The 24,069-nt window shown below is 37.4% G+C and overlaps 1 protein-coding gene across 1 annotated transcript in view; it reads left to right on the top strand.

The window, feature by feature from the left end:
• The window catches only part of LOC145933075 (melatonin receptor type 1B), a 168,590-nt gene that overhangs the window by 17,441 nt on the left and 127,080 nt on the right, over positions 1-24,069 (top strand). The window contains exon 3 of the mRNA XM_083032524.1: positions 1,675-1,704. The gene's annotated coding sequence lies outside the window, so the exon portion shown is untranslated. The remainder of the gene's footprint in view (positions 1-1,674; positions 1,705-24,069) is intronic.

Below are 24,069 nucleotides of genomic sequence, written 5' to 3'. Positions count from 1 at the left end.
CGAGCGTAAATAAGAGTCCCTCCGCCACTGCAAGAGTGGAGTCCCGCGTGGGACCCGGGGAAGAGATGCCGGGATCTCTCCGTCGTCGTCGAGCTTCCGAGCGAGCTTCGTCCGAGAAACGCGCGTTTCGTTCCCGATTCGTATGTATCGTGTGTGCACGAGGGAAATGCGGACTTTTCGCGGATATACCGCGGCCTTTCGGGGGGGACGATACGGTAAACACCGGAGTTCTCGTGTGTATGTTGAATGTTGATGCAAGTCCAAACGGTACCGCCGCAGCAAGTTGCAGTTGATTCTGTACTGCACGTGGCACTTTAATGTTTACCGTAACCGAAGCACGGTATCGCAAAGACTCCCTAATGACGAAAGCGTCGTGCGATGCGTGAGCGTATATATGTACGTATGTATGTGTGGATGTGTGGGTGTGTACAGTTGTGGTCGTACCACCGACCGAGCATGGATTTCAGCGGGATCGGAAAAGGCTTTCAAGCCGCTTGCGGGAGAGAGAAGCTCGCGTCCCCGCGATATATACACTCGTAGGGAAATTAAGTCTTATTTCGATACATATATATAGAGAGTCGATGAGCAGTCGCTCGTCCTCGTCTCGTCGCACTCTTTTAATTGCTATATGATTAAACGCTAAAAAGATGAATATAAGATATTCTGCTTGCAGATTTTTAAAGCGCACGTTAATTGTACCTATTTAAATTGATAGCGGCGGCGATAAATTTATGCGGCTTCTTATACGGACCGGCAATTACCGGCGCTTTTATATGCAAGCAATCGCATCGGTGCGAGCAAAGACGTGTTTCTACGCGAGGGTAGCGCGTCGCATAAATTTCGTCAATGCTTGTATATAAGGGCGCGGAATGATATCGCGCTTAATTATTCGCTCCGCTCCCTTCGCTCTTCTCCCTTTAGTAAACGCTAATCAAGCACCCGTGAAAACCGGTCTGGGTAGACGTCACAATTATTACAGCCAGTTGTAACGCCGTGGGCATTATGGGTAAATTGATCAAGTACGTGCTAGCGCGCCGTAGAATTATAGTAATTATTTCGTCTCTAATACAGATGATAAGCGAAATAAGGGAAAGGGAATTGAGCAATGTAAGTGATATCTATCCTCGGATCGAAGTTGGGATAAAAAGTAAACGTAATTTAACGGGATAAATTTAATAGTATTTTATTTAACGGAATAATTAGTCTTAATTTGCAATCTTGACGAAAAGGTTCGAAGCTCTTTCAAGAGCTCTTTTAAGAAATTGCCCTGTCGAGCAGGCCCCTTCAGCTTTCCTCTCTAAAAAAAGGCATGTTATTGATTCTCGAAAGTCTCGAAACCCTCTCGAAAATCTCGAAATGTATTGTTACCTTTTTTCCGCGTTGCCGATTGATTCTGTCGTTGCGCTTATTTCGTAAGCGACTGTCATTACATATTTTGATAGTTGTGTGCATCGAGACAGAATCAATCGGCAACGCAGAAAAGAGGCAACAATACATTTTGAGATTTTCGAGAGGACTTTGAGACTTTCGAGAATCAACAACATGTCTTTTTTAGAGAAGGATGTCTATTTAATAAATTGAATAAGAAACTCAATATAAATAATAATTTTATTTTTCAAAATATCAATTATTTTAAATTTCATTGTATAATTTCGATGTATTTATATTTTACAGATTACAACTCCACTGCTGCGCATCGGATCGGTGAGTCATCAATTTTTACTTCAATTTTGGGTAATATCATGTATGAGAGAAAGAGATTGCAAACAATATGAGATTTTATTGTACGTCTTGATGGAAAAAGATAATATTTATATGGCAATATGTTCATTTTTTGTTTAACACACTCTTGCACAGTTATATTTTAGGCTTATTTTATTACGCGATTTAAAGCGATTCACAAATTATTAATGTAATTTGTCCATAGTTTACATAGTTTTCCGATAGAGAATAATACCGCGCGCGTATTAGGAATATAATATATTCGCAATCAAATACGTCATTGACTTTGTATCTTTTTGACTTATGAAACGGGGGATTCACTTTCACACGATGGAAACCGGCGGAGAATCACGCGATAGATCGTATCTGCGAATCAATTTATAGAGCTCTATCGTGGATAATTAAAATCTTCTAGTCAAAAATAAAAAACAAATAAAAATAGATACCTTAACATAATATTACTTAGCAAATATACATATATGTATTTTTTTTATTCCAGTAACTATTCTAATTTTTTAATAGGATTTTATATCTTGTACCACAGTAGTGTGACTGACATTTAAGTCCGACAGCGCTTTAAATCATTCTTCCGTACCCATTGAATCAAGTGTTCATTTCTTCAATATGATTTGTCATATGTTGTACACTAAAAATAGCTTACGATGTATAAAAAATAAATAAATTCTTTAAATATCGCAAGCTATTTTTGGCGTACACGTGACAAATCATATCGAATGAATAAACAAAAGCATTAAAAAAATCTTACTACTGATAGCAGTCAAGAGATAGAAATAACTACCAGTAGAGTAATTTCTTCGATCGCGCCGCGCGGACTTAAATACCCGATTCGTGGGATAGAACACGCAAGAAAGTTTCCCGCTAGCTTATTATTAGTGCTGTCTCTCATCGCTACATAAACCCGCACGGCGCGATCGAAGAAATTACTCTACCGATAGAGTCTCTCAACTATTATCAGTAGTTTGAGATTTTTTTTAATGCTTGTGTCATTCATTCAGTGTAATTTGTCATGTGTACGCTTAAAAATAGCTTACGGTGATTAAAGAATTTACTTTTTATACATCGTAAGTTATTTTTAGCGTACACGTGACAAATCACATTGAATGAATGGCACAAGCATAAAAAAATCATAAACTACTGACAAATCGGTACAGTATTGGATGAATGAACACTTGACTTAATGAATAGAAGAATGATTTAAAGCGCTAACGGGAAACTTTCTCGCATGTATCCGCGCGGCGCGATCTTACAATTAGAAATCACTCTATTGACTTATTTTTGTTCTCATTTACGATCAGTATAAAAATTTTTGAATACTTGTTATGCAGACACAATACACAAAAAATTAAAATTCATTCAATTTAATTAGGAAGAAAATATATATGTATGTATCTGTATGCTAGCAAATTTAAGAATGTAAGAATTAATTAATTACTAAATAGTGCGAATTTTAAATGCGATTACTAAATAAATACTGCAACTCAATAATCGGCTAGTGAATATTTTTGAAACTTTAGTTATTTGTTAAGATATTTAAACGTGGAATTAAGTACTCATTCCATTTGACAAAATCTCGGACTTAAACGTCGATCGCGCCTACAAAAAAGCAAAGTCCTATTAAATAATTAGGAACTCTAGGATAGTTAATGGTATCAAAATACTTGTTAATTAATGTTATGTTAAGATATTTAAGAGTTAAGATTTTAATATTTATTACGATCTCTCTTTCTCTCCAAGAACTTTTTACGACATTCAATTAATATTTAGGAAAAGGAATCTTATCCTGAAATTCGTTCACAATATAATTTTGTTGAAAAATGTGACTTTTAGAGTAGAAATATTTCATTTTTAGATAACATAATATCTGTATTGTTTTGGTATAAATAACACACACAGTGAACTGTGTAACTTGCCTTCTTTGTATATAATTATTAATCACATAATGCAGCGGGATTTGTCAACTTATAATTTCCAGAGTAATGGAAATATTAAAATATATTTTTAAAAATTATTTTATATATGTAAGGATATTTAGCACTGACTGTCCTTGGCAGCAACGATTAGCTCTTTAATTAATCGTTCTCATGATATATATTCGCGATTAACCGATAAACTTGACACGAATAAAGGGTCGGATATTTATCCTACGATTTATAGACTTACGGGGTCTTACGGTAACGCTTAATCGATTCTGGTGCCGTGATTACCACGTCCGGAAACGTCACAATACTGCCCGAGTCGGCTAATTACACGGTCGAGCAACGTGTCACGAGTCAGCCCTTTCCATCGCATAAATCGTCCGCTCTAATTACGAGCAATTGCACGCGTCACGATTCTCTCTCGAGCTTTCGTATGGTTTTCGCTGCTTATGACCAGCTTACAAATACGCAGAACCGTGAACAGGTATATACGCGGAGATAATGCTATCTGATTTTACGCATTTCGTATGAACGCACATGCCAATAAGTAATCTCAATTTCTCCTTCCAAATTGGAGGAACGCATCGCGAACGAAGGAAATGCAGCGGAGATTTAACGATTCTCATTCTCACGCCGGAGCCATACAATTTCGCGTTATTATTACACAAGTACCGCACGCGCAATTAATGCATATGTATGGTATGCAATAAAGGCTTGAGTATCTCGCTCGAGTGGGTAGATTTGCAGATTTGATTATAACAATGAGAACAAGAAGATAACCATATGTGCATTTGTACTAAATGAAGTCGTGGCGCCGAGGATTCTCTCTTTTTCTCTTTTAATCTAATTAATTAATTTATATGCTCTGCAATTATTGCATTAATCTGTACGTCTATTTACCCTTTATTGCGATTCCTTTGATTTAAATGAATGAAATAGTTTTGAATATATATACCCTATATACTTCTATCTTGCTTATCAGATGATAAGCGAAAGTTTAAATAATTTTTTCTCTTGATATAACTATACGCATCTTGATTGTTACATAATTATGTTGTGTCATAATTATTAATACGTCTTGCATTATAATTATCACATAGCAAATAATCTTTTATTGTTTTTTTTATCTTAGATATAGCATATAGCGATAAATTTTTCTAAATTAAAACAAGCATTTTTTTTAATTATAGCAATTTTACCGCTTTAAGGGGAATGATATTCATTTCTGTTTTTTTTTGCCGAAACCGCAGTTTGCAATAGTTTATTTTAGCTCAAAGAAAATACTCTTCGATAAAGAGAAACTATCGTGGCTTTCTCAGATGTTATACGTCATTAGAGTCAGCATTTTCGATACTCGTTTAATGGTCTTCGTATACTCACCACGTTGTTTTTCAATATGATTGATCGCTGTGGAAATTCGACGGAGACCAATCAATGTGAGATTTACATATTAAATATTTAACATAAAATCTAGATAATATTTTTTGTAGCATTTTTATATAACTCTGTAAAAAAAAAATTTTTAACTTTTATATCACGCCACAAGTTATTTACAGAAAGCGATATATATCTATATATAAATTTTATTTTTACTTGTTACACATATATTACGCTTATATATATATTGCACTATCACGCACGATGACTCATATATCGATAACATATGCGATAACATAAAATATCAACAATAACTATAAACCTTACAATTTATTTATGGATGCATTTTGTTAAACTAATTATCATTGTTATTTCAATTTCAATCACGTAAAAATGCACTATTTACGAGAGCGGGATTTCACTTATACTTACACATCTATTTTGCATGGTCTGTCAAACACGCGGGGTTTTATCGAGCGTGTCCAAGAAAGAGGCGCATAGAGACGTGTGTATTTGCAGCGGGGATTGTAACAGCGAAACGATGTTTTGACATGCCTCGTAGATTCAGTCAATTAGCGCTTTTCCGAGCGTGTGTTTAAGTCATTTCAATCCGACACAGTCGCGTAGAGCGAATGCATACAAATAAACTCCCTCGCGATCCAAGTTCGCTGATTTATCCAACTTTGGTTTGCTGCCTTTCAATCACGCTCAGGCATCTTGGAAACAATTCCTCCTCGGAGGAGGAATGTAACGCTGATTCAGAGGATCAGACGTCCGATAAAACGCCAGCTGTTTTACATATATGGATCTGATAATACCGACTTGATTAATGCACGTGCATATTAATTCCCGTATTATCTCGAACGAGGAACTTGAAAAAGCTTTTAATGCTGTCCCTTTTCTTCGGAGGTCGCCCGCGGATTATCGGCGAAAACCGTATAATGTTGTACAATATACATGTATCGCGAGGCCGCTGTCCGATTCGGTTGTTTTGTTATTCGCTATCGCGTTCGCGTTATGTAGGTTAACGAAATGGCTCTCTCCCATAGCAGATAAATAAAAATTGTATACCGAGTATATTATCTATGATACGTTCGTAGCGCCATGAAAGCAATCTTAATCTTCGTAATCTTCTCTTACGTAGACGTATATTATATTTAGTTTGCCGCCTCTTTGCTCGATTTAGCATTCCCGTCATACGTGCACGTGTGAACGCACGTGCATTAAAGGTGACGGATAATTTATATTGATACGATGTGTACGGATAGTATGTTGATGGATCTGTTTTCGCCTCGTAACATCTGATGCGTACTTTGTGGACAGCACAGCGTGCGATTTATTCCAAAAATAAATTCCCGATCTCTCACTTAGAAAGAGGATCGTAAAGCACGGCAGTGTCTTATCCGCAGAAAGCGCGGATTTACGTATCGCAACGAATGATTGACACGCGTGCACAGCCAGCTGTGAACTGTTTATGCTATCTTACGCCGCGGAATACGGAATATATACGCAGCGCGCGCGTTTTTGGAATATATGCCGGTGCATTATGCGCGCTCCTGAGCGATGACCCTTTTCTCCCTCTCCCCCTCATCCCTTCCTCTCTCTTCCTTCTCTTCCCCTTTTCCCTTCCTGCTCTAAGTTTACGTAAACCCATCTCGCGATCTCGGAGGGGTCCAGATTACCATCGTTGCGCACATAAGAAAGTCAGTCCGCGGAACAAAGGTGAGACGTGATTTACATGTTGGCTCTGGTATATCACGACATTTGCATCGCCTGTTTGCTTCGAGTCCCATGATAAATAGCCCTGCTTTGCCCATAACGTTTAGCCTATTGTATATACATACGTGTGAGGCATCTTTTCAATTCGCACACAACTATGATCCAGATTTACGTACCGAGATTTATCTCCGCGAAGATAGAGCCACCGGCGTACGCCGGGTTGATTTATCACTTCTTTTACAAACCGATTTTTCCGATGATACTGCTTATATTGAAAGACTCCTACGTCTTTCGCACATTATATAAAGCTGTTGAGCTGTATGTTTTCCAAGTACTGAGATCTTCATTACGTTAAGAGCTTGTATTTATGATCCATGACATATTTATACGATAGTTGAATGTTAATCAGCTCGGATATTATCTAAAGTGCTTTGTTAGAATTCAAAGATTTGTCTGCGAGATAATTTCCAGGTGAATATGGAAATTGTCTGCGTAAGGAGGAGAGTTATGAAAATCAAGATACCTTATTGTTGAAATAATTGATATTAAAATACCGTACTGTATTGTAATTGTAACAACGATCACTGACATTTAAATAGATAGCTTCTACGGGACGGGCATTTGTCTTCTTGTCTCGATGTTTACAAGACGAAGGTAGAGGCCGAGGAACGTCAGGTAGGAGTAAATATCGTCGACGCGGTGAATCGTAAAGAATTAATGGCGGAAGGTATCGCTTGTAACAATCTCCGGTTGCCGTATACATCCGCCATTATCGCCACGGACATGATTGGGAATAAAAAATATCGAGCACGCTGACCGCTGAACATTATTCGTAATTCGGCAATGCACTTATGACTAATAAATCGCTCCGCCGCATCGGTGGGGAGAGGCAACAAAGATCTTATATCTTATAAGAGCTTATAAGAGTCGCAAATCGCGGCTTACGGACTTGGCTGAGCTGGCGATCGTTAATGTCGCGAGGGGCGAGCGCGGCGCAAGTAACGTGAAGAGACCTCCAGATACTTTACTGTCCGTGGCCAAAAAACGAGGCGGCGCGGCGCATCGTTGTGCATTCGCCAGTGCATCGCGAAGCGATGCCAGGAAGCGACGACGCCGCCGTCGCTGTCGTTGTCGTCGTCGTAGTCGTCGTCGTCGTCGTCGTCGTCGTCGTCGTCGTCGTCGTCGTAGTCGTAATCGTAGTCGTAGTCGTAGTCGTCGTCGTCGCTGTTGCTCAGAATCCATGGGGAGGATTATTCGTCCGCCCGGAATATTTCTCGTTTTGTGCACCGCCGCAGCGGCCAAACTCATTGCAATTCAGATCGCGTAATTACATGCGCCGCAACGGATGACATCTTGCCGGCGATGTACGCGCGATGTGCACAGTCGCGGGAAAATATAACAAACGGGAGATTACTGCCGGCTGTTTCGTCGTGCTGCTGCGTCTCCGGAGTCTCTCGAGGGAATTTTTGGAACCGCTAGATCTCATATTTCGAATTGCATCGCACAATGGGACGAGGTGAACAATAAGCCGAGCATTGCTAATAACTCTTGCGCGATCCGCTCGTTTTGTGATATTCCTTCCGTTAACTGTCTAATAAATTGCTTTTTACGTATATATATATATATATATATATAAAAAATTCGAATACGCACGCTAATGTATGTATATATTTATTGGGTAAATTTTTTTCAGATATACATTATTCGACATATTATTATGACATATTCGAGACAAGGATTAAATATTCATATTAATGTCATTTATTCAACTTCTAGTTAATTAATCTTTCAGTTTATTTGAAGACATCTGTTTCAAAGACTCTTTGTTTTTATATTATATCTCGGCAGGAAATTACCTCGTATTCCGCATTTCACGGTGCATTAAAAGACACTGGCAGCATAATTCAAGATGGCTTACATAGGTATTGCAGACCCTTAAAAGAAGCGCGTTTCATTGAGCTCGTAATAGCATTGCTGATGTCGTGTTGGTAGCAACGGCCTTCGTGCGCTCTCTCTGTGTTGCGCATGTAGCAATGTCGCTGAGGCCCGGCTCTAAATTCTGGAGCGTGTGCATCCTAAGCTCTCCGGAGATAATAGAAAGTTAATGGTCCGTCTCGTCGCCGCTCGACTTTGCTAGCGCAGTTCAGTATACGTATTGTTAGAAGACACGTGCCTGCCCTTTCATTAATAGAGAGTGGCTAATTTGGACAAGACGTCTTGGCAATAGATCGGCGTAAATAAAAAATTAAGAACATGAACGAGAGAGAGAGAAAGAGGGAGATAATTACGTAGGTATATAAAATCCAAAAAATCCTTTTTTTTTTTTCGAGACATTCTCTTATAGATCATTGATTTCTGAATGTGAGCTCACGACTTGCGCAGAACAGGCTTTACATACTTTAACGCGACGTTACTCGCGTTGGCATTAGATATCCGCCAAAGACCGCGGTCTCTAGAGTCAAGTGTATTCAAATTTCGAACTTCAATACCGCCTCCATACCTGAGTACACTACCGGCCGTCCCTATGTATTCATCGTTATTCCCTTACAATTCGAGCACAATCGGAGCGCGGCTAAGGGGTGCGCCCGTTACCGCAACCGGTACCGCGTCTCTGATACCGGAATACTCATCCCACTAATAGTCGGGCTCTTCCCTATCTTCCACCTCTGTTCCCAGGCTCGATTGTGAATCGCGGCCTAAGGGCGAACGGATCCCTCTGATCTCCGGTCGCGATATCAAAGTATGCCAGATAATGCTGTCTCTTTCTTTCTTTCTTTCTCTATCTCTCTTTCTCTTTGCTCGGATGTTCGCCGTGAGGAGATGGAAACGACAAAAAAAAAAAAAAAAAAAATTATAAAACAACCACGATGATGGTAAATCGACGTTTTCCTGTTCTTCTGTGGAGAGAGAGCTCGCTTAAGCGTGAAACGTATCTCCGCGTATTTTATATTCCGCACGGCTCTCCATTTATTCCTGCCCGTTCGCGCGAAGGTGGTTGCTAGACATCGATTTTACCTCGATCTCCTCCATCTCAGCTTGCCTGCTGCTCATAAAATGACGCGCGAATAGAGAGGAAATCTGGGAACTAAGCTCAGGAAACTGGGTTTCCACGATGCGACAAGGAATATGATGCGAGCGAGATTGATATTTCTTGTGCGCTTTATTTTAGTTTATCGCTTGATCCATTATATGATGCGAAGATAACGATAACGTTTCCGTCACAATATCAAACAGACTTTTATGCACCTCTCTCGCTTCTTTCTGTAGTACATTACGTCTCAAGTACCCGGTTTACTGCAAGCTCGAGAAAATCTCAGATATCTACATCTCTAAACTTTATTAATTATAAAAAAAATATCATATTTGTTATTTTGCGTGATTATGCTGAAAACAGTATAATCACGAAAAATTCAATGATCAGTTCGGATGCGTCTTGCTAACGTTATGCAACTAATAATAGCCTTCAAATATTACGATTCACTGCACGCAACCTCGCGACTGCATCGTTTTTATAGTCGACGATATTGTAAAAGACGTTTGTGTAATATTCTCGCTCGCTGCAGAGACGGACGATGACTTCCGAATGTTGCTCGTGTCTTTTCGCTGTGCAAATGCATCCCTTGGCGCATCCAAGATGCGTTTATTATGAAAATAAGTATATCCAGGGCGGTCGCGGATGTTCCGCTTCGTAATAGCTGTTCCTGCTATACGTTCGCATCCCTCGAAAAGCACGGCGGCGAGGGCGAGGGTGGGCGAGAGTATCCGTGAATGCCCTGGTTACAGACACATGCGCGGAAGTGCATGCAACGTCGTTCACACACGCGGCCACCCCGTCACGATGTTGGTATTCCTTCGAACCCTCTCGCGCGCGCACGCTTCTATTCCATGTCGCGGTGTTCTCGACGTACTTCGACGTTTGGAATGGGTGCGCCTTCAGGCTGTGCCAGCGGGATCGCCGGAGCGGATGAAATCGTCGACTTGCGATCCGGCGATGTGTTTCCCGATAACGTTAAATCGTCCAACGCAAGGGATTCCTACGGAATACCGGCGGCGGAAGTAGGCGATGGGTATCGTAAAGCGGGCCGCATGAACGATAGCCGGGGAGATCTCTCCGCAGAATCGAAGAGACCGCGTCTCCTCTCCCTAGGATAAGGTATTCGCGATAGCGTGCGCCCTCCGCGTGGTGCTATCAATTCCTGGTTGCTGACCGCAAAATATTTCTCTCTCAGACGCGTAATACTTATTACTCGTAGATTTTCCTGTTAGATTTCCTCGTTTAGTTAGATGAGATTGGGTCGCGCGTATATTACGTAGGAATGAAAAAGAATTAAGCTCTGTAAAAGATTTTCGTACGAAACGTGTAGCGAAGTAAAATAAAAAGAAAATTGTAGAATAAAAATAAAAGTGAACAATAGAAGCTGGATCGTTTGCCACAAATTTTAGAACGTAATTGGTTGTTAGATTTTCTGTTGTCGCAATGGTAGATTCGAAAAGAGTTTATTATACTTATTATATGCTTTAGAATGAAAAATAACAATGGGATATATAAAAGGAGGGAATAAAATAGAGATATAGTAAATAAAGAATTATATAATCAACAATAAAAGCTGAAGAAAGCTTTCGTATTCTGGAACTATTCAGTTTCTTTCATCTGTCTGTTCTTTGATCAATGCGAAGCCGATTTTAACAAAAGCTCGAGAAGAGACTTTGATGAATTCTCCAGTTATACAACAAAGCCTTGTACACATAGACACATCTATATGTATATGATGTATTATATAAATTTCTTGAGATATTCTATTTTAGAGGCTAAAATACTACGCGACAATCAAAAACATTTAATCAAAGAAAAAGTGAAAAAACTTACAGAATATAAAAAACGATAATTTTGAATATTTTATTTTATATATGTTATGTATATAATACTTGAATGATACTTGAAATTGTCTAATGTGCATTGAATGTCATCTGAAAATTTCTATGTATGACGTAACAGCCTATCCGGTAGACATGATATTCGATGATTGTAGTTTACAGAAGATTAGGATTTCCAATCCATCGCTTCTGAAACACGATCCACCAAAGGAAATTTTAGATTCGATGATACATGATCTTAGTCACCTTGCATATCACGTTTCTGCCCAATTTCGTTCTAGATCAGTGGGCGACTTAGTGTTACTTCTTATATATTTATGGTTAATAGAACTCTTTCTGAGATTACTCTTATGTAGAATTATACATGCTCTTCAAAGTCGTACGAGAATATCGCGTTTTGGACATAATTTGCTATAAATTGCTTCAAGCGAAATATTCAACTGTACGATTCGTATCAGAAAATAGCATATCACCGTCGGAGATTTAAATATTTATATAATTATCCTTTACATATCTTTGGTACGCGAGATTTGAATGAGATTCTCTTTTATCTAACTGTGAATAAATTATTAAGAATATACTCGGTGAAATATACTTATAATACATAATATAATATGATAAAATGATATAATAGATATATCATTACTGTTAGTTTGATTAATATTTATTAATATAAAACTATATGATACATACACAGTTTTCTTTGCTTTTCTGAAAAGTAGAATATCTTGATTGATGACTTTCATGCATAATTAGCGTAATAGAGACATGTTACAATATTGCTCCCCTCTTTCAACGTAATTAACATTTCTGATAAATTAAGTCTTGAATTGTAGCCTAATGTTCTCCTCGAAAATATGATCTCAATTAAGCGAAATGTGCTACAGGCACGTGAGGTTCCCATTTATGAAGTAAAACTTATGTTTGCACCGCGCGGTCTCGCCGTATTCGATGAGTGTCCTGCGAACGTTCTAACGAGGGCGTGCTTTTTACTTTAATTGCCCTATAAAAGTGACAAATCCTCACGGCTCCTCGAAACTTTCACCATTGGCTCGCTGCCCTGGCCGATACCCAAATATACCTACTTCATTTACGAGAGAGGAGACGCTCTTCTATCCGCCGCGCAGAGAGAGGGAAAGATCTTTCTATCCACAGTCCGTGAATATAATAGATAAACGTCCATTCTCGGGTTTGCCGACGACGGAGATACGCTTTACGTTCTAAATGCGGGCCGTTTAGATATGTGCAATATCTGCGACTGGCGCGCGATTTGTCTCTCCAGCCGTGGCGGCAGTTCGGAAAAAGAGCTGGGATTGAATGGATATATAGCCGGCTTTCTCCCCGAACCCGGGTCTATCTGCATGCGACGCGAGAAGAGTACGACGAGAGACGGGGGAGACGTAGGGATGGCAACGTGAGAGGTGGCGCGATCGAAAACTTTTCCGGAGTCTGTAATCGCGAAGCCGACAGAATAGAAGAAGAAAGCAGGAAGAAGTCTGACTGTACATCTATGGACTATCAGCATCCGCACTTTACCCATAAAAATCTGTATCGAAAACTGTATCCGACATATTTAACCCTTCCTCCTGCTTTCCTGATCTTTTTATTTTAGGAATTTTTCGTGCCCTTATATATACACGTAACGAAAAATAGAAATATATACGCAATTTTTTTTTATTATTATCTGTGAGTCTCGTTGAAACGTTGGCTGCATATTGGAATATATTTACAGAGCTTTTTATTACAAGTAAGAAATTAAATCTTACATTTGAAAATTCTTCACGTTTTAGATACTTTATATTTATGATAAATTGTATAAATTTATAAAAATTGTAAACACACTTAATAGTCGAGAATCGTCTCTTTGAACGTCTTGTACAATTAAGGAAAGTAGCGTACATGAGCCAAGAAAAGTCGGAGACCGCTTATCGCCTCTGCAGCATCCTGCTGTCCCGCAAAGAAATATGTTCTCGCAAGGCGAGAGATTTCGGAGCGTGCGTTTTTATGTGCATCTAGTCGGCCAAGATTTTTTGTAGATTACAGTCACGTTTACGGATTTTCCTTTTTCTCCCTCTCTCTTTCTCTCCGCGTGTGTCGCGAAGGGTCGCGCATAGTATTGCGAAATGAGAAATGTCGCGCGTGATGACGCCCCTGTATTTTCTCCGATACGAAGCGAGCGCGAAATAACTTTCGAAAGGGAAGCATGCTGCTCGGCAAGAGCAATACGATCGCGGCAACAAAATTAACGTCGCGTCGCGCAACGTTTCCCGTTGTCTTCAGATTTATTTATCGCACATAAATGCTCAGCTGAGGAGAGCGAAACGGTTATTCACACGCGAAACCTAACTTGAGTTATTTCAAGAGTAAATTTTCAAAGTGTTGTTAGAAATCATACTATCTTTACTATTTATCAATATTATCAATATTATCTTTTATTAAGACATTTTTGTATTTTTAATGACAATGCTGGATGATATAAAGTATTTTTGCACAAGTTGAGGCAAGAGATTTCTCACCTTTGCAAAATAAATGTTGAAACAAAATTATAGCATGATAGAAGCAAAATTATTACTGGCTTTGATACACTTTATTTTTCATGAAGAGAAAATGATTCGTCAATTATTTTTTCAGAGAGTGTTGGATTTCTAATTTTATTTAATAGGAGAATGTGACAGACTTTAATAAAAGATCTTAATAAATCTTTTGCATAAATCTTGTTTAATGAAGCATCGACACGTTGTTATTTGAAATAAATTTTTTTTTCAAACTCGATGTAAATATGTCAACGATACTTAGAAGAGACAAAATTTAATTTCTTTAAAAAAATCCTTTAAAACAGCTTCTCATTTCAGTTTTTTTTTTATATAACGTATGTATATAAAATTGTCTTGTTTTCATCGATATGCGCCATCCGATTTTTTTTGTACAATACCTTTATATTCAATATCTTTCAAAAGTAAAAGAGAGTTTTTTTTTCTCCCAAAAGGAGTAACATAGATTTTTTTTAAGTATATTTCTGACGTATAGATTTTGAAGTCATTTGGAATAAAACATATTGCTTTTTTAATTGATATCTTAAATCTCAAGTCAAGTTGCATGTGAGTAATTAGTTGCTTCTTGAATAAATTTCAATTGATTCCTAATCTAATGAAATTATTGAATAAAATTCATATCTCAAGATACCAAACTTTGTTCGGAGTTGATTCGCTTGTTGAAACAAGATTTAAATAATGGCCATAAATACGGGTTTAAGATTAGCGCGCGAAAAAGAACTGCAGACTCAATCCGGAAGAAACAACGAGCACATTAAAAATACATAGGTATTCTTCCAACACTGATGACGCGAATACATTTCCTCGTTTGCTATTTTTGAGCAGACGTTATTAAGAAAATATCTTGAGAACTAAAGCAAAAAATGATAAAAGTCTCGTTTATCTCTCATTTCATCAGGATAAGACATTTACTTTATTAGGATATCACTTCAGAATATGATATTTATTTAAAAATTGATTTAAAATTAAAACTCGAAAGTCCAAATTAATATTTAATCTACTTCAGGATTCCTGTAATACCAAATTTACATATAATGCATACTTAACATTTTTGATACAATAATATCAGATTATCTTCGACTTAAAGATAATTTATGAAAAATTATTATTATGCTGCAATAATAATATAGAGGTTTTTGAATATATAACTTTATATATCTTTATTCTTTTCATTTAAAGGATTATTACATAGAAAAAAATAATGATTACATTTTTTCTTCGTTTTTGTAAACAACATTATGTAATTTTTGACTAATATATAGACACGAGTTACGACTCTTTTACCGCTTATATCCCACGGTAATGCTGGAGTCAATATACGCGATGCATCGTGAAAATGTCGAATCGCGAGAACTGATGTAGACATCGAGCGAGAGCGCCCCAAGCGCTTTTTGCATGTCCTACTGTCAGCATCAGGAAATTCAATTCGCGAAATTCATCCGTCGCGCGAGACGAAGTCGGGGTCGAACGGAAATTCTTACAATTCCCGTTGGCAGGAGGGAGGGGAGGAGGCGCCAAAGCGACGGATTTGAAAAATCTGTTTTCGCCAACGTGCAGGTGACGCCAGGGCTCCATTCTCCCGGCCTCGAGAAGACGTCCTTTCTCGAGCCGAGTGAAAAATCGCCATAGGAAAATCCTCAGGGGATCACCCAGACGTCCGGGACGTTCCGCGACGACGACGACGACGACATGAATCCGTAATATTTACAACGTCAGCGTTTTTGCCGTGAATATATGAAGTCATAGTCGATAGCGTATTTAACGAAGTTATCACGCTCGTCTTCTTTCTTCTATCACAGACTTCTTTTCTGTCCTGAATCGTCTGGTAATCAATTATTGAAAGCACAAAAAAAATATTTTTTCACATATTTATTTCGATTAATAAGTTTAATTGACTTTTAAGTATCTTTAGAGAAGGTTCAACGAAAAATTGATGGAAAACGAATATCTTTTGAAAAAATTCAGATAGTTCTAGAATAGAAGGGGATAAAAAAAAAATTTACTGGACAAAATATTATATAAAATATTTATTATATATGCACTTAATTATATTTTGATATAAATTGTTTCTATTGTTATTTTTTTTACTATTACGTAGAAATGTTATATAAAATTTGATTACATATTAATTACATATTATTTTAAAATATTTCTTTCATTAACATATAACTGTAATGGTACTCAATAATTTTCTTAATTTTATTTTCATTTCTCATTAATTTTACTTATGGCTTATCCGTTCAAAATGCATTATGCGCTCATACAATTTTATATATCTGAGCTAGCGATTCGCGCACATGCTTATCGAAGTCGAAGTTCCTCTTTTTTACAAACTACTTTTAATCACTGTGCTCCGATCTTTGATATTCAATATGACATTCGCACATAAGCAAATATTTGATCGGATATCTATTCGACGAATCTTGTCGGCGAAGTAATTCCCGCGTATTATATTATCCCGTGGTTTGGAAATTGAAAATTCCTTTGCCTCGGATCGGCTCCGGATCGACTTTTTACGATTAAGCTTATGCCAATAGTCGCTTACGAAGGGTGCGATCGGCTGCCGCAGGCTTTCAGCTCGAAAACGCGCGAGAGTGCAATAATTATTTCAGTCTCTCTTTCATCGGCGGGCACTCTCAGTAATGAGACGTTTTCCCAGCAGACGGAATGTAGATACGTCGCCCTCATTGCGTCTCGCACACGTTCCGAGTAATCAGTATTTTTAAACTAAATAGGATCAAACCGGAGCACAATTTTTTTTTAATCTTTCCATTTTTGACGTTTCTTCCCTCATTATTAATTTTGACATTTAATACATTAACATTTCGATTATCCAGAATTATTAGAAATATCTCGTACTTTTGTTTTTTATTATTTGGATTAAATAAAATAAACGAAACATAAATTAGACAAATAAATTAAACAAAAGCATTTTAATGTAAATGATAATTGAGTAAGGTCAAGAGAGAGAAAGGAAGGGAGAGAAGGAGTAAAGAATTGAAATAGAACGCAATATCCGAGCGTGTATGTGTTTTTATTACACATTCGCAATTTTAATTTGGAACAACGCGTGTTTCGTCGTGACGTGAATACACCCAGTGTGCCAGATATATTATGTCTCGGCCATCCCAACCGGCCTTTTCACGACCATCCTCTCTTTCTTTCCTTCCCCTTATGTATATATACTATATACCCGCGGTCTTTCTTTTCGTTCCTCGGCTCTTCGCTCTTATTCGCTCCAACATCCGCGTTCTCCTCTCGACGGTGGCTTGAAAACAGGTTTTGTCACTTCGCGCAGACTTCGCTGCGTTCGCAAGGGGAGAGAGAGATACGTAAAGCGTCTTGCAGATTAAACGACACTTTAAGCGCGATAGGCACGAATGGACATAGTCATGACTCTTCTGTTTACGCACGTACATACATACGAATGTTGTTTTAATAAGGTACGGATACACCGACGTGTGCACGAAAAGATCGCTGCCTGCTTCTCCGCGCAAATTTCTCTTCGTGGCACTTGGTGAATCCGAGCACGAGGGTTTCGCTGTCGTTGAAAGCCGTGATATGTCTCGCGTTAACTGATCGCGAGCGTAGGAGGCTGTTCGCTAAAGCGCAATAAGATATTTGTTATACGTGTATATATATATATATATACGTACGAAACATCTCGGTACAACTTTTGCCCGCGCAATAACGTGTTACTATCTTCGCCATTCTGTGTGTGCGCGAAAGGGTAGTAAATTACGTGGACACGGTTATATGTGTGTGTGGAATAATAGTGGTATGTTGCCATGACAAAATTTTATGTGTCTCTTTGCGGGGATCGTAACAAATATTATACAATAACGTAACTTTGTACATATATGAAATATTAGAGAGAATACTCTCTCTCATGAATAAATAATTATAGCTTCATCATCATCATTTCGACGGAGGATGATGTAATGTCGCATAAATGAAGAACCGAAGTGTTCCAAACGGATATACTGCATTGCGGCTGCACGTCGCGTCGGGTGATTTCCCTTGTAGTTTCATCAACATTAGCTTTTATACGGCCTAATCTCCATTCTTATTACCTTTTTTTATGCATCTCTCCCGTGAAAACTCTTAAAACACTCGTCCGTCTTCGGACAACAAATGTATCTTTCTTCCTTATTCTGTTTTCACCGCTATAAAAACGACTCGTAAAGCGAACCGTAATATTTTTAACCACTCTCTTCGTTAGAACGCGTCGTTATAACGGCAAACTACATCTGTTTAAAGACAATATTAGCGCGTACACATAAATCCAAATGGCGCGCGTGCACTCGGAACTAACGGAAGGTTGGAGTATCCTTAAAGTAAATGCTCGCGGGGTTGAGAACTTACGAGCTTGTTGTTAGGAACTATACACGGAGTCGGTTGTTGTTCCACGGGTGGTTTCGCCGCCGAGCCTACCGCGAGATGTGTCGAGACTTTACGGGGGTCGGAGTGCGCTGAACGAGAGAGAGAGAATTCGACTTTAATGATCGCGGGGAGTAACGCGTCTCCCGTGTTTGCCGCATAATTGCTGCCGTTGCAATCATCGTAACCGGCTCGCGTACGACGGGACGGAAATGCAGAATATATACACATGCAGAGTCGTCCTGCGGCCGGTGCTCATAAAGGTAACGTTACGGTTCAGAGGGGGCCGGTCGTTGCGCCACGTTCTCCGGGCGCACGAATTATGGGAGACATTTGCTCGGTAGTTATCGTTTTCGGGTTATTAAACCATTTATCTAACGCACAGAGCGAGCTCCTTTAAATTCTCGGTCAACGGTAATGCCGCGCGGTTTTCGTCCCTCATCTCTCTCGTCGTCGATGTATGTACTCTTGTTTATGCTGGCGTCGAGCGTGTTTTACTGCGCATTCCGCTTCCCTTCGATATCATTCCGGAAATATTGGATATACTAGCCGAAATAAACGACGAAACGCAGACGATGCGCGGAGATATAAAATTCAAACAATGCACGGAAACGTTCTGGCTTGTATGTATTCATTTGCAAGTAAAGTCGCATGAGTCAACTGTCGACATATATAGCCGTGTATATCCAGCTTTTATGTTACTCTATGTAAATGCATTTAAATTTCGAGCGATTCGCGTTAAAACTATTTATATTGTTTATAAACGCGAATATTAACTAAATGTTAATATCAAGAGCACAATCTAAAATAGTAATAATTGCAATAATAATATTAAACTAATCTTTAAGCGGATCAAACATAGTTGTATTACATAATTTATAATATTAATATCATTAATTACAACAAAGTCTTTTTGCGATAATTACCCACATATATATATATTTAACATACGTTTGCGCAAATATCTATTAATATTCTGTACTCGTAAAAGTATTGCGCTCGCAAGAGAATTCAAACGAAAATTGGCGCGTCGAAGCATTAAAGTAATTTCTGTCACTTCGAAAGAAGTGACGTTTATAAAACGGCATTTCTCTGACTTTTATGACTCTCCCTCTCTCCCTAAGTTTTCTCCGAATATATACTCCCAAATAAAGCTTTCGTCACTTTCTCCGGCTGCAGAGGAGTAAAGAGAACAAGCCCCTCGACGCTCTATTATAGCGACTCCCGTATTTTTTCCGCGATAAATCTCTCACCGTCGCGACACATCTCTCGCGTGATCTACGGGCGATCGCGTCCCTCGAAGTCGCGGGCGAGCGATATATTAAGACGTGAGCACAGACTGCCACAAGGTCGAAACTTTCCGCGCGTTAATCTCGCATGCGTTGCCCCGGTTGGTGTTTCTTGCCGCTTCGCGGCCGGCACCGCGAAATATTTGACGTTAATGATTATAAAGTAACAGGCATCCCCCCTTTCGCACATTCATCGGCTAATTGCTCCGTTTTAAATGCCCGGCAAAGCGTTATATGTCGCGGCGACGTCCAGGTCGCGCGAGATTTACGAGGCGAATTGAACCGAGACGGCGAGGTCGGCGTGCCACGCTGCTACTTTCTGTCTCGTCGTCACAAGATATCTTCGAGCGCGTTATTTTTATTACAGCTTTTAGCGTCGTCGTCGTCGTCGTCGTCGTCGTCCTTATATAGTGCGGTTACCATAAACGTCGCGACAAGTTTTTTAGTCATCTACGATAAAAAGAAATCAAGGATATCGCGACGTTTTTCTCCTGTGTGTGAAATCTGCTGCTGTTATTTTTTTTTTTTTTTTTTTTGATAGAAGGCTGTTTGAATGAATTTAATAACTCGAGATTATCTAAATTTAAACAAAGAAAAAATGTTAATACACTTTTTGTTATTTTTTTCAGACTTAAATAGTTGTTTAATAGATCAATGAATTCGCTGCAACAGTAGTCATAAAGAGATGAATATAAAAAAGTATAATGTTTTCCATTTCTAAAAAGTGCATGTTAAGTCGATTCTCGAAAGTCTCGAAGTATTGTTGCCTCTTTTCCGCAATGCTGATAGGTTCTCTGTCGATTCGCGTTGTGTGTTATATTCGTAGCATCGAAAGGCTGTCATCGCGAGGGTTAGCAGTTTGACAGTTAGTCTAAAATAAAATTAAATAAAATAATAATAAAAATGTTTTAAATAATATGTGATAATACTTTAAGCTTGATTAATATTTTTGACATTCGTGTTGTGTGTTATATTCGTAGTATCGAAAGGCTGTCATCGCGAGGGTTAGCAGTTAGCAGTTTGACAGTCCAAAAAGTAAAATAAAATAATAATGTTTTAAATAATATGTTATTATACTTTAAACTTCATTAATATTTTGGCGGAAAAAAGGTAAAAATACTTGCGAGAATCAACTTAATGTCTTTTTTAGAAAAAGATTAGAATAACAAAAGCGCGCGTTACGCCATTCCTCGATTTTAAATAAAAAATTAATATTTTTATATAAAGTTTGTTTAAACTTGGTTAATATTTTTTGATAGAAATCAGATGATTAAAGCATTACATTGCCAATTAAATTTTAAAATAAAAATATGTTATAAAAATTAAAATAATATATAATTCCTTAAACTCGATTAATATTTTTTGACAGAAATCAGCTGATAGCTATTATAAATATTAATAAAATGTATAATCGATGAATTTTTGGCTCGTCTTAAAATATTAGAAATTCATACTTTTTTGACGCGTACCCTGTGGGACGCATCCTAATTTTATGTTTATCATATTAAAAAATTTGTACGCTGGTGTCTGCATGGAACGAAAAGATTCTGTAATCAATGTACTATTAAAATGTATAATCGATGAATTTTCTAATATTTTAAGACGAGCCAAAAATTCATCGATTATACATTTTAATAGTACATTGATTACAGAATCTTTTGGTACCATGTAGACACCAGCGTACAAATTTTTTAATACGATAAACATAAAATAAGGATGCGTCGCATAGGGTCAGCAGCAAAAAAGTATCCATTTCTAATATTTTAAGACGAGCCAAAAATTCATCGATTATACATTTTAATAGTACATTGATTACAGAATCTTTTGGTACCATGCAGACACCAGCGTACAAATTTTTTAATACGATAAACATAAAATAAGGATGCGTCGCACAGGGTCCGCGTCAAAAAAATATCAATTTCTAATATTTTAAGACGAGCCAAAAATTCATCGATTATACATTTTAATAGTACATTGATTATAGAATCATTTGGTACCAAACAGACACCAGCGTACAAATTTTTTAACTTGATATACACTAAATAATGTTGCGTCGCATAGGGTCAGCGGTAAAAAAGTATCGATTTCTAATATTTTAAGACGAGCCAAAAATTCATCGATTATACATTTTAATAGTACATCGATTACAGAATCTTTTGGTACCATGCAGACACCAGCGTACAAATTTTTTAATACGATAAACATAAAATAAGGATGCGTCGCACAGGGTCCGCGTCAAAAAAGTATCAATTTCTAATATTTTAAGACGAGCCAAAAATTCATCGATTATACATTTTAATAGTACATTGATTACAAAATCTTTTGGTACCAAGCAGACAACAGCGTACACATTTTTTAACTTGATATACATAAAATAAGGTTGCGTCGCATAGGGTCAGCGGTAAAAAGTATCGATTTCCAATATTTTAAGACGAGCCAAAAATTCATCGATTATACATTTTAATAATACATTGATTATAGAATCTTTTTGTACCATGCAGACACCAGCGTACAAATTTTTTAATACGATAAACATAAAATAAGGATGCGTCGCACAGGGTCCGCGTCAAAAAAGTATCAATTGCTAATATTTTAAGACGAGCCAAAAATTCATCGATTATACATTTTAATAGTACATTGATTACAGAATCATTTGATACCAAACAGACACCAGCGTACAAATTTTTTAATACGATAAACATAAAATAAGGATGCGTCGCACAGGGTCCGCGTCAAAAAAGTATCAATTTCTAATATTTTAAGACGAGCCAAAAATTCATCGATTATACATTTTAATAGTACATTGATTACAGAATCTTTTGGTACCATGCAGACACCAGCGTACAAATTTTTTAATACGATAAACATAAAATAAGGATGCGTCGCACAGGGTTCGCGTCAAAAAAGTATGGATTTCTAATATTTTAAGACGAGCCAAAAATTCATCGATTATACATTTTAATAGTACATTGATTACAAAATCTTTTGGTACCAAGCAGACAACAGCGTACAAATTTTTTAACTTGATATTCACTAAATATTGTTGCGTCGCATAGGGTCAGCGGTAAAAAAGTATCGATTTCTAATATTTTAAGACGAGCCAAAAATTCATCGATTATACATTTTAATAGTACATTGATTACAAAATCTTTTGGTACCAAGCAGACAACAGCGTACAAATTTTTTAACTTGATATACATAAAATAAGGTTGCGTCGCATAGGGTCAGCGGTAAAAAGTATCGATTTCCAATATTTTAAGACGAGCCAAAAATTCATCGATTATACATTTTAATAATACATTGATTATAGAATCTTTTTGTACCATGCAGACACCAGCGTACAAATTTTTTAATACGATAAACATTTAATAAGCATTCGTCGCACAGGGTCCGCGTCAAAAAAGTATCAATTTCTAATATTTAAAGACGAGCCAAAAATTCATCGATTATACATTTTAATAGTACATTGATTACAAAATCTTTTGGTACCAAGCAGACAACAGCGTACAAATTTTTTAACTTGATATTCACTAAATATTGTTGCGTCGCATAGGGTCAGCGGTAAAAAAGTATCGATTTCTAATATTTTAAGACGAGCCAAAAATTCATCGATTATACATTTTAATACTACATTGATTACAGAATCATTTGGTATCAAATAGACAACAGCGTACAAATTTTTTAACTTGATATACATAAAATAAGGTTGCGTCGCATAGGGTCAGCGGTAAAAAAGTATCGATTTGTAATATTTTAAGATGAGCCAAAAATTCATCGATTATACATTTTAATAGTACATTGATTACAAAATCTTTAGGTACCAAGCAGACAACAGGGTACAAATTTTTTAACTTGATATACACTAAATAATGTTGCGTCGCATAGGGTCAGCGGTAAAAAAGTATCGATTTCTAATATTTTAAGACGAGCCAAAAATTCATCGATTATACATTTTAATAGTACATTGATTACAAAATCTTTTGGTACCAAGCAGACAACAGCGTACAAATTTTTTAACTTGATATACATAAAATAAGGTTGCGTCGCATAGGGTCAGCGGTAAAAAGTATCGATTTCCAATATTTTAAGACGAGCCAAAAATTCATCGATTATACATTTTAATAATACATTGATTATAGAATCTTTTTGTACCATGCAGACACCAGCGTACAAATTTTTTAATACGATAAACATTTAATAAGCATTCGTCGCACAGGG

This window comes from Prenolepis imparis, unplaced genomic scaffold, assembly GCF_030444845.1.
Source record: "Prenolepis imparis isolate NDT839.2.m4 unplaced genomic scaffold, iyPreImpa1.0 SCAF_2, whole genome shotgun sequence".
In the NCBI taxonomy this organism is placed as follows: domain Eukaryota; kingdom Metazoa; phylum Arthropoda; class Insecta; order Hymenoptera; family Formicidae; genus Prenolepis; species Prenolepis imparis.
Note: the sequence above shows the minus strand (reverse complement) of the source record. Positions and strands in the feature narration are given on the sequence as shown.